This window comes from Molothrus aeneus, chromosome 1, assembly GCF_037042795.1.
Source record: "Molothrus aeneus isolate 106 chromosome 1, BPBGC_Maene_1.0, whole genome shotgun sequence".
NCBI classification, from domain to species: domain Eukaryota; kingdom Metazoa; phylum Chordata; class Aves; order Passeriformes; family Icteridae; genus Molothrus; species Molothrus aeneus.
Window position 1 is genome coordinate 150092352 of NC_089646.1, and position 17134 is coordinate 150109485.

Here is a 17134-nt window from a genome sequence, read left to right on the forward strand (position 1 = left end):
ATGATTACAAGATGAAGACTCACAAAATTCTTTCATCTCTACCTCCCTGGTGGAGAAAGGTGACTGTAAGATCGAAAGTCATTAGAGCATGACAGTGTCCATGCATCTTGATGAATGAGTGATTCACTCTACACACCCATGAGACAGGCTTAGTCTTAGTCTGGGCTTTTGGTGCCCCAATTAAGCTGGAAAATATCTTCACTTCTCTGTCATGCAGCCACACACTCTCAAAATAGATTATTAAGGTAAATTCCCCCGGATGAAGCAAGGATGAAGTTTTACATTCCTTTTACTCTACATTTAAACATATGGCTAGAAGACAGTAAATAATCCATGGATCACCCTTTTGCAGTAATATTCCTTACCATGAGGGTGCTGAGGCTCTGGCACAGGTTGTTCAGAGAATTGTGGATGTCTCATCCCTGGAAGTGTTCAAGGCCAGGCTGGACAGGTCTTGGTCTAGTGGAAGGTCTCTTCCCAGGGAAGGGGTTGGAAGGAGATGTTCTTTAAGGTCTCATTTAACCCAGACAATTCTATTCTATTTGAGGCATCACTTTAAAGGAATCAGTTTCTTCTGGGAAAAAACCCTCAGCAGGCTTTTATGCAATTAATTATTATTAACCAAGTGCCCTTAGCAGTTAAAAATGGGCATTATTTGCTAATTCACTGCAGCTGGGCTACTGCCTTTTTCTGACGAGCAGGGTTGTCTTATTGGAGAAAATTAAGGTGCAAAGCAGGGTTGAGAAGTATAAAAAATATTCCAAAGAGTAAAATAACCTGTAGGTAGAAAACACCTCATCTCTGATGACCCAGTAAATTAGAGGTCATCAGAGATTATTGCTGTAGCAATTAGGATGTGCTGAGCATTAGGATAGGGAAGATATTGCAGAAGACAGGAGTTGAGACCACACCAAAGCCTAAATGGGAAGACCAGTGAGAAGATAAAGGGATGACTGTGACCTGCATTACAAAGCAGATTAGGGTGAATGATTGCAATGGTCTCTTCTGGCCTTGAAATTTTTTTGTCTGTGGAAGGGTTTCATTTAAATAATTCATAACGAAGAGCAAATTCTGAACAATTGCAGAAAAAAAAAACAGTACAAGCCTGCTGTGGATTCTGGGATTTGGTCTTCAATATCTGAGCTCTTGAACTTTCCTAATGAAAATACTAATAACTTTTTAATTCTAAGCTTCAAGCCTCATTGCAGAAAATCATCAATGATATATTCAATTGTAAAATTCATAGAGGGCTTCACAGTTATATAAATCATTCAATTAAAAAGAAAGTGCATTACATGACTGAATCAACGAAATGGAGGTTTGAGAGTGGATTCAGTTTTGCACTTTTTTTAAAAAGTACTGTGTGCAGAGGTATTTGCTGTTCATTTAAAAGCTCAAATAAGATTTCAGAAAATTGCTCTTTTTTGTGCATGATCTAAAAGGGAGTATAATAAATAATTATTGCATATCTTTTCAATAAGGATTATCCCTGTGTTTCTTAAATGTGTTCTGAACCCTTAGCTATCCAGAGTGTGAGGGTTTTTTTCCCTAATGTTGCTAAATCTTTAAATTTATGCATTTTCAGCTGTTTCTAAGTGAAGAAGTAGCAGGGGAATTAGAACTTGATGATCTGGAAGGTCCCTTCCGACCCAAGCCATTCTCTGATTCTATGAATTAGTGGCTCATGTCTCATTTGAATGACATTTGGATGACAAAAATATCAGCATTGCTTTGTCAATGAGCAAACACGTATTTTCTACCTGGGAATAGTGTGTATAATCCATAACCTCCTCCAGTCCTCTACCATTCCTCTCCAGCCATCCTCACTGTGCTGCTTCTGCTTATTTCTGGCATTGGTAGAGGCTCACACAGCAGGCTCTCAGAAGTTTGGTACTTGGTAGTGGTGTGGTTGTCCTTTACCTGTTCATGAGCCTCACCTGGGCTATGCTGGAAGGCAAAAGCTGCAGAGTTTGTGCTGTCATAACCCAGAACACCTGCAGTGCTCAAAAGGTCAAATGCTAATTGAGAGAAGCAAAGAAATAAATATATCTATGATTTTGTAGGGTATGTGAACAAGATGGATTGCTCAACGTGTTACAGAACCCATGGAAAGATGGAAAGAAATATGGCCTTCATTGTAATGATTGTGCTTCTATAGCCCCAGGCATCAAAAACGTCATCCTGTTCATGTGCTAATAAAATCTTAGCAGTAATTCTCTCTCCATGCACAGAACCTTTGCTACAGTCTGTCCTCTGAATCACCTTTGAGGGAAAAAATTAGTAATTTCATTCCTCCTTAGGGAGGGATAAAGTTTCTGCTGCTGTGAGACTCAGTGTTGGTGTAATGCATGGGTCATTGTGCCTGGGAGTTTCTGGAGTGCTTAGGAGCTGCCTATTTAGGGGTATGTGGGAGGATAGAGGGATCAGATCAAAAGTTTCAAATCTAATGAGTACCCACTAAAATTGCATCCCTTGATCATTAGCTTAATAATATTTGAAAGGAAAATTCTTTCCTATAATATTCACCTGAATATGTGGAGACCTGTTTTGGATCTGTCTGATAAACCCAGCCTGACTGGGTCTCCTCTCTTATCTAATGGTGGAAGTGAAACATTTCAGTATTTCCTGTTATGAACAAAATGAACTGATACTGAAATAAATAAATACTAAAAAATTTCCTTCATTCCATTCTTACTGGTGATTGGGCAGCTGGAAAAAGAAATGTTCAGCTGCCATCTGTAGTGAGCCTCTCAAATACCTTTGGGAAGGAATTCAAAGCTGGGTGGGATGGCAGGTCTTTGACATGGGAGATCTGAATTCAGAGAGCAAAAGTCAGAGCACCACATTTAGTATCCATCCATCCATCCCCAGTGATGTGGATCTGTGATGTGGAAAGTTGCAAGCCTGTAAACAGCACTGGTTTGCAAACACAGCATAGAAAATGGGCTCACTTAGAGGATTGGAAAAGAGGAGTACACTTGGAGGATTCTCCTACTGAGAGTTGGGGGTTCAGCCTGGAGAAGAGAAGGCTCCAGGGAGACCTTGGTGCCCCCCTCAGTGCCTAAAGGGGCTACAAGAAAGTTGGAAAGAGATTTTTTTAAAGGGCATGAAGTGATAGGACAAGGGGAAATGGCTTCACATTGACAAAGGACAGGTTTAGAGTAGATAACAGGAAAAAATTCTTTTTTTACAGTTCCTTCCAAATGAAACCGTTTTATGATTCTATTATCAGCACTGAACAGGGCTTCAGAGTATGGATTTTGGGACATTAAGTAAACTTTGGAGCACTCAAGAGCCAACTCTTACCATCAGTGATATCTGAGCATCCAACCTGAGCTGGAGGCTGGGTCTCAGAAGTGCTCGGCCCCACCAGCTGATCCTGGGTTTTCACCGTGAGACAAACCAAGAGAAGTAAATATCAAGAAACAATAGAAGCCACCAGAAAGTGGAGGGAAGATCTCACTAGAAATGAGGGGTGAAATCACCCAGGTTTTACCTTAACCATGGGATTTGATCTGATGTACAATATCTAAGTAGTCATGGACCTACTCACTACAGGCATGGAAATACAGAGTTTGTCACCTCACTGGCCTTGGTGCATTTTAACTCTGTGTTTCCAGCCTTGGCAAGGGTGTGTGTGGTTTTGACTAACATGGAACAGCACCTTTGTGTCTAACATCTACATTTTCTATTGCAGCTTAACCTGTGTGAGCCTGAATTTCTATAAGAACATGATATTCTTCTGGCAGTCATCTCATAAAGCAGGTCAGAGCCCATTCCTCAAGCCTCTGTTTCAGGCCAAGAAAATCTCTCTGTATTCATCCTGTAAGAGAGGGGAGAGGAAGCATCTGGGACCTACTCAACGCATCCATGTTCCCCCAGACATGTAATTGGCTCCTTCCTCTGTGCTGGGGTGGAGCTGTAAATCAAATCACAGTTATAAAGGTGAATGCTAATGCTGAGTGACACTCACACCCTGAAGGCTGCTAAGCAATAAATAAAGACATTTTTTTCACCTTACATGGTGTTGATGTATAGGCTAATCCCAGATCTGTAATTCTTCTCTCAATCCTGCCTGTGTTTTTCTCTCTGGCTCCAGATGCTGGCATTTTGTTTATGAGGGTCTTGATGGGGTTTATTCTGCTCCTGGGAAGCCTCATCTGTAATTTACTGCAACCAGATTTGTGAATCTGCTTAAGCAAAGTTATTCACACCCAGAACTTCCATTAAGCCTAGGAAAAAGGATTTTAATTAGGTATAGTGGGGTTCTGAAAGGTCTAATTTGAGACTGGTAGTTTATTTCTTTGTAAGACCACCTCGTCATGATAAAAAAAAAATTCCTTTATCAACAACAGGAATTTGTAGTGTAATCAAAATGTATTTTAAAATTCTTTCTTCCCACAAAATCCTTTTTTTTTATGGGGCAGAAAAGAGCAAAACACCAAACCTAAACAACACAACAACATTATAATATTTTTGTTCAATAGTTTTTATTTTTGTTTAATAGTTTTTGAGGGGTTTTATTGTAATTTTTATTTTAAAAAATCTCAAAGTATTTTGGCCCGAGCCCAAAATGTTTCAGCACAAGAAAAAGTTTCCGCTGCTGCAACGCACTGTTGATGGCTGTAACTTACAGCCAGTGCAATGTTTTTTCAGATCATCATGATCTTTTTGCATGATTTCAAACTTGGGTCATGAAATTTGAGGTGCAGAGATTTAGTTTTCTGGTGAGTATCCCCTTGCTTCAATATTAGAGTTCCAATAACCTGGTAAAAGCAAGAAAATGTATTATATAAATGAGTTTTTTTTCAGGCATCATGAAATATGAACGCTTTTGGAGGGTCATACATTTCCTTTTGGCTGTCACTAAATCAAAACATTTAAAAATCTATTTTTTTTTTTTGTGATCTACTCCACAGGAAGAGTGTATAATTTACCTGACATCCTCTTCTCTTTTGGTTGAGATAGAACATGAGTTGTGTGGTCAGCACTTGTCTCAAATATATCACCCAGTAATACAGTAGAAGTATCTAATTTATTAATCTTTTCTATAACACATAATAGTCTAGATAGCCATTAGTTATCTGTCTTCCCTTTCTCTGTGTCTCATTCATAATTTTATATGATATCACAGAACATAAAATTTTTTGGGTTGAAAGGGATGTTCTACAGTACTGTAACCCCACTGCCATGGGCAGGGACACCTTCCTCTACCCCAGATTGTTCCACACCCTATCCAACCTGGCCTGGAACATTTCCAGGGATGGGGAAGCCACATCTGGGCAACTTTTTCCAGTGTCTCACCATCCTTCCCTTCACAAATTTTCTTCCTTATAGTCTGACTCTATCTACCCCTTTTCAGTTTAAAACTGTAGTCCTTTATTCTGTCACAACAGGCCTTGGTAAAACTCTCTCAATTTTCCTTATGTCTCTCACTTCTCCTTATAGACTGAAAGGCTTCTAAAGTTCCCCCTGGAATCTTCTCCAGACTGAACAACCTCAATTCTCAATGGCACAGACTTGGCCTGGTTGAACTTCATGAAGTTCTCCAGGACTCACTCCTCAAGCCTGTCGAGAACCCTCTGGATGGAATTCTTTTCCTTGAGTGTATCTACTCATCTGAAAACTGTCAGCATCAAAAATCCCACTGTCCATTCCACTGATGAAAATATTGAATAGCACTGGTCCCAGTACTGACCCTACAGGAACACCACCTTTAGTGTGTTCCACTTGGACATTGAGCCATTGGCTATAACTTTCTGGATGTGGCCACCCAGCCAATTCCTTAACCATCTAACAGTCCATCCATCAAAAAAACCCACATATCTCTTCATTTTAGAGGTAAGAATGCTGTAGGGAACCAAATCAAAGGCCTCACAGATGTCATCAGTAGCGCTTCCTTTGTCCACTGATGGAATTCTTCTGCTTGGGAGCAGCTCTGCTGAGGGGTTATAAAGGCTGTGAAAATGAACCGAGGATAAACCAGGCCACAAAGCTCTTAAATGTGTGAAACAGCATTCAGTGGATTCCACAGGTTTTAACAATTAGAAACTGGCATTAACATGGTGGGAAGAATACAGAGCAATACACACTTGTCCTATACCAACCATGTGATTGTCGTGAACCAGGGCAAGAGCTCTAGTGTTGGGCTCTGACCAATTTGAGACATGTGAAGCACTAAGAAACACTCAAAAGGCTACAAATCACTGCTGAGATTCTTATGAGATGTGGGAAGCTGAGAGCCCCAGAAGATTGACTCATAACAGGCATTTAGGTCCTAAATGCTGATTGATATATTGTTTTGCCTGAATGCATCAATGCCAGTAAGAAGGGCAAATCTGAAAATTATGTCATCATTCACTGGGAAGTATTTACAGCATGACATGTCAACCCTCTTGATTGGACCTGCCATCCAGCAAGCTGTGCATCAGGGTTTTTAATTTATTAAAATGGCTGTTTTATATTTCCTTTGGAAAGGATTTTCTAAACAGCTCATTTGAAGGATGGTATCAAGTATCTTTTGCTTCATTAGTTTCTTTCAGCATATACTATGTCTTAGAGCTAGACAGGGAATTATAAGGCCATTATAAGGATCGTAACTATTGCTGTCAATAAAACACAAGGATGAATTCAGGAAATAATTCCCTCTGGGTTTAATTGGCAAATAAAATTGATATTTTTATGACCTGTATGTCTTTTTCTACAGTGGGGATTAGGTTTGGATTACTCTAGGCCCAGTTTTCTAAGAAGATGGATTTTTTTCCACACAGGATTTTGTCCTGGCAAGGAAAGGGAGAAGTAAGCCCTTTTTTCTGCTATGTGGCCTCTTTATCAGGCCTAAAATGAGAAAACATTTCAGATATTTAGAAACCAACAACCTATATATATCAACCCCCAGTGATTCTGGCAAGTTCTGGATTTGTTGACTTTTCTGCACAAAACTCTGGATGCTCTGCTTCTAAGTTTAGGGTCCAAGAAATAGAAAGAAAAATGAGAAAACACCTTTGATCTATTCTGCTGTGGCACACTGCAGTGTCTTGGGTGTCTGGTCCTTGGATTACTTTAGAGGGGGAAATATCATCCTAGGTCATGTAAGAATGGAGTCAATTCACTTCACTGCCTTAACCTCTGCCACCGGGGACTTGCAATTGTAGATACACATTGTTCCTCCCAGTCCTGTATTCCCAGAATTTTAGTGGAATGAGCTGTTATCCTGACCTTTTGAGAAGGGAAATATTTGGGTTTTTTTCTTCCTTTAGAAATATATTTTATGTTTTACTTTATTCTTTCTAGTTGTCAAGTAATGTACTGTAACAGAAAAAGAAGTTTTAGTTTTGTCAAGAGCTAATGAGCCTAATCCAGGTGACATTGATTTTAACATTTCCTTTCCTAAGATTTGCCTCAGATTTGTATTTCTGCCCTTTGATCAGCATGGTGACCTGCCTTTGAAACCTCCCTGGTGTACAAAATGCAGAGTTAAAATCCAGATTAACATGTGAGGAGGGGCAGCAGCATCACTGCGTGTTTCCAGAAAGGCTCTTGGCTCTCCATCCCTGCTGGCACTGTGGTGGGACATAACTCAAACTCAGAGCAACTGATCTGCAGCAGAAGAACAATGAGCTATCAGCAACAAGATTGTGAGGATGAAAACATGAAGGAAGCCATAAAATGTCAGAAAGCTTAAAAAAGTATTGATTTTATATAGAACTTTGATAGTTCAGTTTCAGGGTGTGAAGGTCAGAAATGTTGGGGGAATCATTGGGGGAGGGATACTTCATCCTGTGATCAGTCAGCTGGATGGTGAGGCTGGATTGTAGCTAGTAGCTGAGCCCTTGGATTCAGGCTCTTTTATTTTCTTCTTTTTTATTTTTGAGAGTCACACATAGAAAATCAGATTTTTATAATGGAATGAAAAATTGATCATAGAGAGAAAAGCTGATGGTATATAATCTATCTTCTCCTCTCAAAATGAAATATTTTAAGGGATTTATATAAGTATAAAAAAAGCCCTGGAACAAGTCTCCATATTCTTTTTGTAAAAAAGAAGTGTGAAATACCAAGGATCCATTCTGGAGTCATTGTCTTTCCATTACTTCACCATAGCACACCTTCCAAAAAATTACTATACACTGGTAGAATAGAATTCATATCCCTGCTCACCTCAGGTTTGGGTCTACACACTTCAGGAGGGATTACCGTGAGTTGGGAATTTGTTTTTCTCATGCCATAAGATGTGGTTCTGCTCTTAGAAACAAAACAAGGCTTCGTTGGTCTTCTAAAGGACTTTTCAGGCACATGATTTGAAAAAACATGTAAATCAAAAGAGATGTGTTACTGCACTGGGTGGCTGAAATGGAGACACCCCCCTCCTTCCCAACGTTTGGCCTTTGATTCTATGCAAAGATTCAATACCAAGACCAATGTAAAAGGTTTAAAACCACGAATTCTGAAAGCTCAATAGTTTTGCCTCTAAAAATTTTCCCAGAAAATCAATAGTCCCTCAGATAGGAAAAATTCCCTTAAAAAAATTCTCAGTGCTCCCCTCTTTATGATTGTGGGTACTGCCTCCTGATTTAAGCATGCTTGGCAGAGGTAATGCTGATGAATAATCTTTTTTAACTGCACAAGGCTTCAGTGAGGCTGCTGAACAATGCCAGAGGCAGAATTCATTGGAAGACATTAAATAGTAAAGTTTAATACATTGAAAATGAGTTTTAAATTGATTAAGGCTTATAAACAACACTAGCTTGGGTTTTCAATTTTTTCCAAGTTTGTTTTTACTTGTTCTTTATGAAAATTAATCTATTTTCTCACATGTCATTTTCTTTCAGTACTTTTTATAGGTTGGCTTGATTGCTGTCAATTCATTTCTTTAATGTAAGCAATTAAATGGTTGATCGTTTTGCTGGCTTTCAATTATCTTCCTGCCTGACAATTGCTCCAGCTGTAAGTAATTTTCCTTCTTTATGTTCATAATCCCCACAACATCAGCTGTGTCTTGCAGACAATGGGAATGTCAGGTGTTAGCTAAGGTGAAGGAGAGGCAGTGGCTGGAGATTTGGCCTCTTGCTTTGTGCTGCTGGTCCTTTTTTTCAGGTGTGAGCAGAGACATGATGCCTTGGATTAGAGATGGAGTGGCTGGGATGGTGAACAGGTGTCCCAGCTGGAGGAGGTGACAGCTTGTGGCAGGCAGTTGGAACAGACCCTGATGCCTTGTGGTATTTCTATAGGGAATTTGCTTGCCCAATATAGAGGATTATTTGGCTTATGATAACACAGGTTTAGGGCTCACTGAAGTGTTTCTCAAGGAACTGAACCCACCTAAGAGCTTTGAGGAACAGGAAAGAGTGGAAAAAGCACAGAGCCCAAGGTCTCAAGGTTTGGATGAGGACTACATTGACATTCCTTCTTCACATTGGCATAGAATCATAGAATGGTTTGGGTTAGAAGGGACCATTAAAGACCATCTAGGCCAACCTTCCTCCCATGGGCAGGGACATCTTCAACTAGACCAGGTTGCTCAGAGCTCCACCCAACCCTGAACGCTTTCAGGAATCAGGAGTCCAAAACCTCTCTGAGTTATATGTTCCTGCTTCACTATTAATAAGAGGTTTCCATTACAACAGTAGATCTTTCAATTTAGGCTATCCACCCTGAGGTCAGGGGTTGAGCCTTTGATGTTGAAAACTCTTCCAGGAACACAAAACCTTTCCATTTTTCAGAAAAGTTTGTAAGCTTTTTTTTTTCTTTTTCTTTTCTTCCTCTTTATTTCTCTCTTTAGTGTATTGCAAATTGCTGGAAGTTTTCAGACTACCCTGATGCTACCAGGCACTACTTTCCTGAAAGCAGGAAAATGGTCCTTGCAATGAGGAGGCCTGAATCAAATATCCAATAAAAACCATGGAAAACTGGACTTATGCAAGCTTAATATATTGAAATCAAGTGTTCAGACAAGTTGTTCTCTCTTTGGTGATTGAAGTCACCACAATCCCTTATGACTGGAATCATAAGGGTTCCATTACCCTGGTGGTCCCTCTTCCTGGCTCAATTATTCATTTTAGTTTTGTAGGAGTAATAGATTATAGAAAACACAGTAAAAATATTATCTGGATCTCAGCTAATGAATCCAAATTATTGTGGCAATCCAGTGCCAAACTTGCTGACTCCAGAACACAGAGGCATCTGTCCCATTAGGAAAAATGCTGCAACAAGGCTAATTAACTGCAGGACTACTCAGCCAAGGATGAGAATTAGCACACTTATCCAGCTTTCTGGGTCTCACCTGCCTATTTTTACAGCATGGAGCTCTGCCCAGAGTCATATCAGCATGTTCAGAGCTAACTTAAGGCTCTCTAACCTGGCAGTGCATCCTCTGATGGAGACTCCCTCATCTTCCTCCCTCCATTTCTCATCCAACTGCTGCTGCCTGCTGCAATTACTTCAACACCTCCAGCACTGTTTTTCAGGATAAACCTTAAAAAATGGCTCTTCATGGCAGAAAACTGTCAGTGCTGGAAACACTGTTCATGAAGTTCAAGAATCTGCTTTTACTTAAAATTCAAAGGACATTTTTCTGGGCAGGGTTTAATTATGGGCAAACTTTCCTATTCTTCCTGTTTTGACAATATTTGTGGCATTGTAAATACTTAAATATTGAGCATCAGTATTATGATAACTGAAGTCAAGAACACTACACAGTGTCCTGCAGGCAAAGAGGTTGACAAACTGGAGCTCACATTTCTCTGAGCTCAAGCAACTGAGAATTAGTTTCACATTATTATCATAACAGCTTTGCTTTTTCTGCCTGTGCAAGGCACCGATTACCCTTTCAGTTCTTGCTGAAGACACCTGTGCAGCAGATAACTCTGCCTCAAGGGCTGAGGGGAGTTAACTTGAGCTTGAGAGTGACATGCTGTCAAGGAATCCTACTGCCAATTCCCCAGGAAGGAGCCCTTTTCCATGAAACTCAGAAAAACAGTTTAAAAGTGTTTGTGAAAGCTCACTAAAGGACTTTCACAGTGGGAGTGAACACCCACGCCTCTCATCCCAATATAAGAAAACCTATAAAACAATGGAAGCAAAAAGTAAGCAATTCAAATTGGACCATGGGGGCAACCAGATGCAATTTATGAGAGCGTTTCACAGCCAGAAGTGTGTCATTAACACACCTCTCACTACAGCACGGGCCATGGGAAAGGTTTGCTAGCAGCGGGGGGGATATACATATAAAATGAAGAAAGATTTTTTCATCTGTAGTTTTCAGAAAAATATGGATCTAATTAATGTAAAATAAGACACAAATTCTACTATGTCATGCAAATCTGTGAGAATTGCAGTGGAGACATTCTGGTAATTTCCAGTATGTTAAGACATGCCAAGTGAACAATCTGTATGAAATCTATATAGTGAAGGAAGAAATAAAGAGAGGCAACAGAGCAAAAGCAGAAAGCAGCTGTTTCCAAAGAGGTATCTGTCTGATAGATAGAGTTATCTGTCTGTAAACTGAAGGAGGATCTGACTCCTATCTGTTAATATGTTCAGTGAAATATTCTATGGTAGGGGAATATTTCATTCATATAATACACAATCACTTCTCTTTAAGAGGTAGCAAGGGTAGTTCTGCCTCTGCCTAGCATTTGGGCAATATCCAGGTGACTTGCTGTGCCACGAAATGAATGGGGAAATCTGGGTTGCTTTTCTGCTCTGTGTTTTTAAGAATAAACAAAGTTTTTCAGTGCCATAGAGGATGTTACACTTGCTAAAGTGTACCAAAAAATGCATATCTGCCTATATGGCAATCATAGAATCATATAGTATTTTAGGCTGAAAATATCTTCGCAGTCACCAAGTCCTACTGTTAACCCAACACTGCCATGTCTACCACTAACCCATGCCCCTAAGTGCCACATCTATGTGCCATTTAAATACCTCCAGGGATGGTGGCTGCTTCCTTTGGCAGCCTGTCCTTGACCGCTTAACTAAACCAGCAGAAGTTTGGTACAGACTCTAAGGAGCTCCTCTAGTTTCTATCTGCTCTCTGAAAACCCATAAAGGGGCTGAGTGGCAGAGTGAGATGCACTGGAGCTCTGTAAAATCAATCATGTGATTAACAAACAAATAGTGGGTGGCTTTCTCAAGATTCAGTTCTAAAGGAATAAAAAAAATTGTGGGTACAAGGAGCATTGTACCTTTACCATCACACATAATTTAACTATGACTCAGCTGCTTTATTCCACAAAGAGGACAAAGGGAGTTTTCCTTGACTTCTCCCAGCTAAGCATCCTGACTCCATGGCAGTGATCTCTCGAGCTGGAATGATTCTGAAGTCTGAGGAACCTTTTTTACTGGTGGTAGATCTTTGGTAATTGACTGATATCATGCATAACCTTGTAGTTTGGCAACTTTGACTTGTGCCTTGGCAGTTTAGAATCAATGTTCAAATGACTGTGCCAATCAGTAACAGAGTGACTCTTGACCTCAAACTTTGTTAAGTCACACTTTTGCAACCTTTTATTAAAATCACCTTTTGCTAATACCTTTGACAGTGGTTCTTTAAGTGATCTAAATCATCTATTCACAACATATTGGTAGTTTTCAGGATGGGGAGTAGTATCCCTGATTGCTTATGGCAGCATGGAATAAGTCCCATGAGTCCCTGCTGAGTCCCAAATTCTCAGAAGAATGGGCTCACCACCACTGACATGACTGGAGTGCAACTGCAAAGCAAATTAAATTAGCAAGAGGAAATATTGAAAATGGTAGAGGAAAAGGAATTATTTGTAAGATGTTAGGCAGCTGCCTAAAAGCCACCTGTGAGGACAGGAGAAAGCATAATGTAGACAGACAAGATCTGAGAGAGGGAATAGAAGGCAAGGGAGCAGCTGAGTTACTACTGTACATGCAAATTGAACAGGAGTAATTGCAGGAAGAAAAGGAGAAAATGCAAAAGTTGGAAGAAAAGGTCTAGATGATGCCCATGTGGGCCTCACATTCACCTAACCCCATGCAAATTAGGAAACTAACAGTCCCTAGAAGATTGGGATGGTGATATTTGGGTGATCCTGATGATTGTGATGTCGTAAATGGTGACCAGTTGTTTCCCTCCGTTTCCTCTGAATATGAGACTATACCCATCATTTAAATAGAATGAATCTGATTCCAGTTGGTCCTTGACAATATCAGCTGAAATTTCTAATAGGTTTGGGAGCACAAATTTCAGCACTAACATGATAGGATGACAAGAAGCAGGATCTGTGACCCGGGTTGTGGAGAGTTAAAGTCACCAGAGAAAATGGAGCAAGGGGTTTTCACCAAACCATGAAAGTTAAGTTATGGCACCCAGGAAAGAAGCACATTCATCTACTCACTGTGATTAAGAAGCACAACGAAAATATTTTGGGGTTTGATGTTTTGACCACATGAAAGAGGTGCCTGCCAGATGGCAGTGTGTTGTTCTTACAACAAGGCCTTTAATGTTTAACTCTACTGAATTCAAAGAGACAGAACAGAGACATCCAAGTGGGGAAGGGGGTTTCTGTCTTTAATATGAGCAATTAGACAAGCTGAGCCACAAAGAGGTGACCTGCCTGTAAAACTCCAATGAGACTTGTGGTTTTTTTTGCCTTTCTAGGAATGATAAGGCAACAAAGCTGGAGAAGGGCTGGGAGAGTAAGACATATGAGGAGTGGCTGAGGGATCTGTGGGTGTTTAGTCTGGAGAAGAGGAGGCTCAAAGGAGACTTGAACACTCTCTACCACTCTACAACTCCCTGACAGGATGGTTGTAGCAAGGTGGGGGCTGGATGGTTCTCTCAGGCAATAAAACCTGTGGAAATGGTCTCATGCTGCACCAGGGGAGGTTTGGGTTGGACATCCAGAAGAATTTCTTCACTGAAAAGGTGGTTAATCATTGGAATGGGCTGCCCAAGGAGGTGGTGGAGTCACCAAGCATGGAGGTGTTCAGGATAATTCTGGACATGGCCCTCAGTGCTGTGGTTTAATTGACATGGTGGCGATCAATCAAAGGTTGGACTCGATGATCTTGGAGGTCTTTTCCAACATTAATGATTCTGTGATTCTGTGATATCAGGAATGACACAGCACATATTCTCTGGAGATCAGGTTATCCATTGGAGGATTGCTCATCCTTCTCAAAGGAGAACCCAACACACACATTGACACAGCTTGACCCACAGGGTGAAGACCCTCACTTCTTTATTTCTGCTAATTGATATGGTACTTATAGGTAAATTCTACACCATGCACCACATGTCTTCCTCAGATGTGGCTGCAATCTGCTGTAATAGCAATTAAAGGGGAAGGCAATGAGAGCACCTTGACCGCTGATAAAAAAAGGTAATTTGGGATTATGACACTCACTTTGAAAGGGTTTCCAATCTTCGTGACATCTAGTTAATGACACTTATTACCCCACTAATGGTAAAGCCACAGCTTTTCTTTTAACACTACTCAATGCTTCAGTATCTGCCTTGTACCCAATTATAGTGCTGATTAAATCACAATGGAACTGTCCTCTATCTGTTAAAACAAGTATGAGCTCCAAATGAGAGCAAATGGCCAAATGAGGATGTTAATGCCTGACTGGACAGGAACAGCAAGGATTTATTTGTGAAAATACTATTATGAACTAGGACATTTGCCTTGATGTTTAAGAAAATGTCAACATCGAGTTGAAACCCTTGAGACTGTACTTGCATATATTGGAAATGGATGTATCCATATGAGAACTCTTGTGTGATTCTGTTTACAGTAGGGACATATGATCACTTTAATAGCTATATATGTCATTTTATCAAAATGATGGGATATAGCTTTAACAATTCATCTTCCTCACAACTCACCAATTGCTATAATCCAACTCTATACTGTGTCAAGTTTCATTGCCTTTCACTGCTGGAGTGAATCTGGCTGTCCTGGTTTAGGGCAAATTTGGTAGAGAATCTCCAAAGGAGGAGGGGGGGGCCCTCCAGTAAGCAAACCCACACGGCCCCTCCCCCCAACAGGTTCGGGAAGAATTCTGCGGAGAGGAGTGGAAAGAACCTGTTTATTTAACAGGCACAGCACCCCCAGCACACAGAATGAACAATACCGGATGAAACCACTCTGAAAAAGATGACAAATTCAGAAAGTCTCTCTTGGGGGTGGTCGCTCTGTTATCAGTCCCTCCGGCACTGGGGCAGCTGCTGCAGCCACAAGGTGCAAACTCTCGGTATTCCCAGGTCCCAGTGCAGAGCAGGTTCAAGTTGGTTCCAAAAAGGAAAGGAGAAACAGTCCAGGAATAAATTTGGACTGTTTAGCTAAACTAGCTAATGAGTGGAAGCAAGAGCAAGCAAAAGAAAAGCAGAAGCAAGAGCGAGAGAAAGTGAAAAGCAAAAGCAAAAAAGCAAAAGCAGCACTAGCTCCTGCCCTGTCTCTGTGTCTCACCAGGCTGATAAGAAAATCCAAACAAAAGTTTCACTCTTCAGAGCCAGTCTTAAAGGCACAGAACATATCCAGCATAAATAGAACACATGAGCAGGGATACAAGCATCATAACCTCACCCTAGGACACTGGCATTGGCAAGAAACTTGCAATATGATGATCTGAGTCCATGCTAAAATGGACAACAGCACAACAGACAAAGAACCTGGATTACCACCCATCATCAGGCAAAGATGATAGACCATGTCCTGAAAAGAGTGAAGAAAGATAGAGAACATTGCTGGTGGGAAACTATTTTTGGATGGCCACCCACAGCAACTGGAATTTTGAATTTAGTGTTGCATCTAATTATGGTTTTGTTAGTTTTGGCTTTATAGTGTTTACTGTTTATAATTATCCTGTATATTCTGTCAGAAGATAAACCAAATTACATCCATCCAACATGTAAACCACAGACAATGAACTGATTACATGAAATGTTATATAATTATATATACATAATTATATATATAATTACATTAATTCTGACCCATAAATGAGAAAACCTATCAATTAATTAGATGCTTACTTCTAATCTGCAATATGCCACATATTTATGACAAAGAGACAAAAGATAACTGTACTACCACTCAAGGAGTTTGTAATGTGTATTAAATGTTGCCAAAGGGTAAAGGGAGTCAAAGCTGGACAAGGGATATGAGGTGTGGCCACACCAGTGCCCAGCACAGAGGGACAATTACAGCCCTGGTCCTGCTGGCCACACTATTGCTGACACAGAACACCAGGATGCCACTGGGATATTCCTGATCAAAATCCCACACCCGCAACCCCCCAAAATAAAGAATGGATGTTGTTCCTTGGCCCTCCTTTGTTTTTAATCTTTTTTAAACAAGACACTTTTTATAGTCTTTCACAGTAGTGACCAGATTAAGTTCCAATGGAGCTTTTGCCTTTCTGATGGTCTCTCTACATAAGGTCATGGCCAAGGGCTGGGACACATGGTGATGTGGCTGGGCAAAGCACTTTGGCACTTCGGCACAGGGCTTCCTTGGGTGTGTTTAGGGGAGGAACATACGTGGGACAAGAGACAGGTGCAGGTCATGGGGAGGGGAAGAAGTGCAAGAAAAGTCAAAGGGGAAAGGCCTTAAAAAAGTTATTTATGTTCAGGGGCATCAGCATGGAAACTGTCAGGCCTCTGGGAGAAAGGGCAGCCATGCCCACCAGGCCTTTGTGACCCGCAGTGACATCGTGCCCAGAGGCCATTGTGAGGCGGGTGCATGTCATGAGCCTTGGGGCTGCCAAACCCTGCAGTGGCCACTCCCAGGAGAGCAGCTCTGTGAGGAGGCAGCAGCTTCTCTGGGGGCAGCAGCTCACCTGGGAGATTGTGGCCAGTGTTCAGCAGAGCACTCCCACAATGTCAAAAAAGCGGGAGGCAAATGCCCATGGCCTGCCCCGTGAGGGGCAGCCACTGCTGTACCGGCGGCGGCAACAGGTGAGGGCTGGGGAAGGAGGGACAGCCTGCAGTGGGACCTGGGGGAAGCCCTGGGGCAGAGACAGCCAGGCCTGGCACCAGGCCATGCTCGGGGCAGAGACAGCCAGGCCTGGCAGCAGGCCATGCTCTGTGCAGGGCCAGCACTGGGATGGCCCAGGCGCAGCAATGACCCAGAGGCAGCGAGCCCAGCTGGGAACGTGG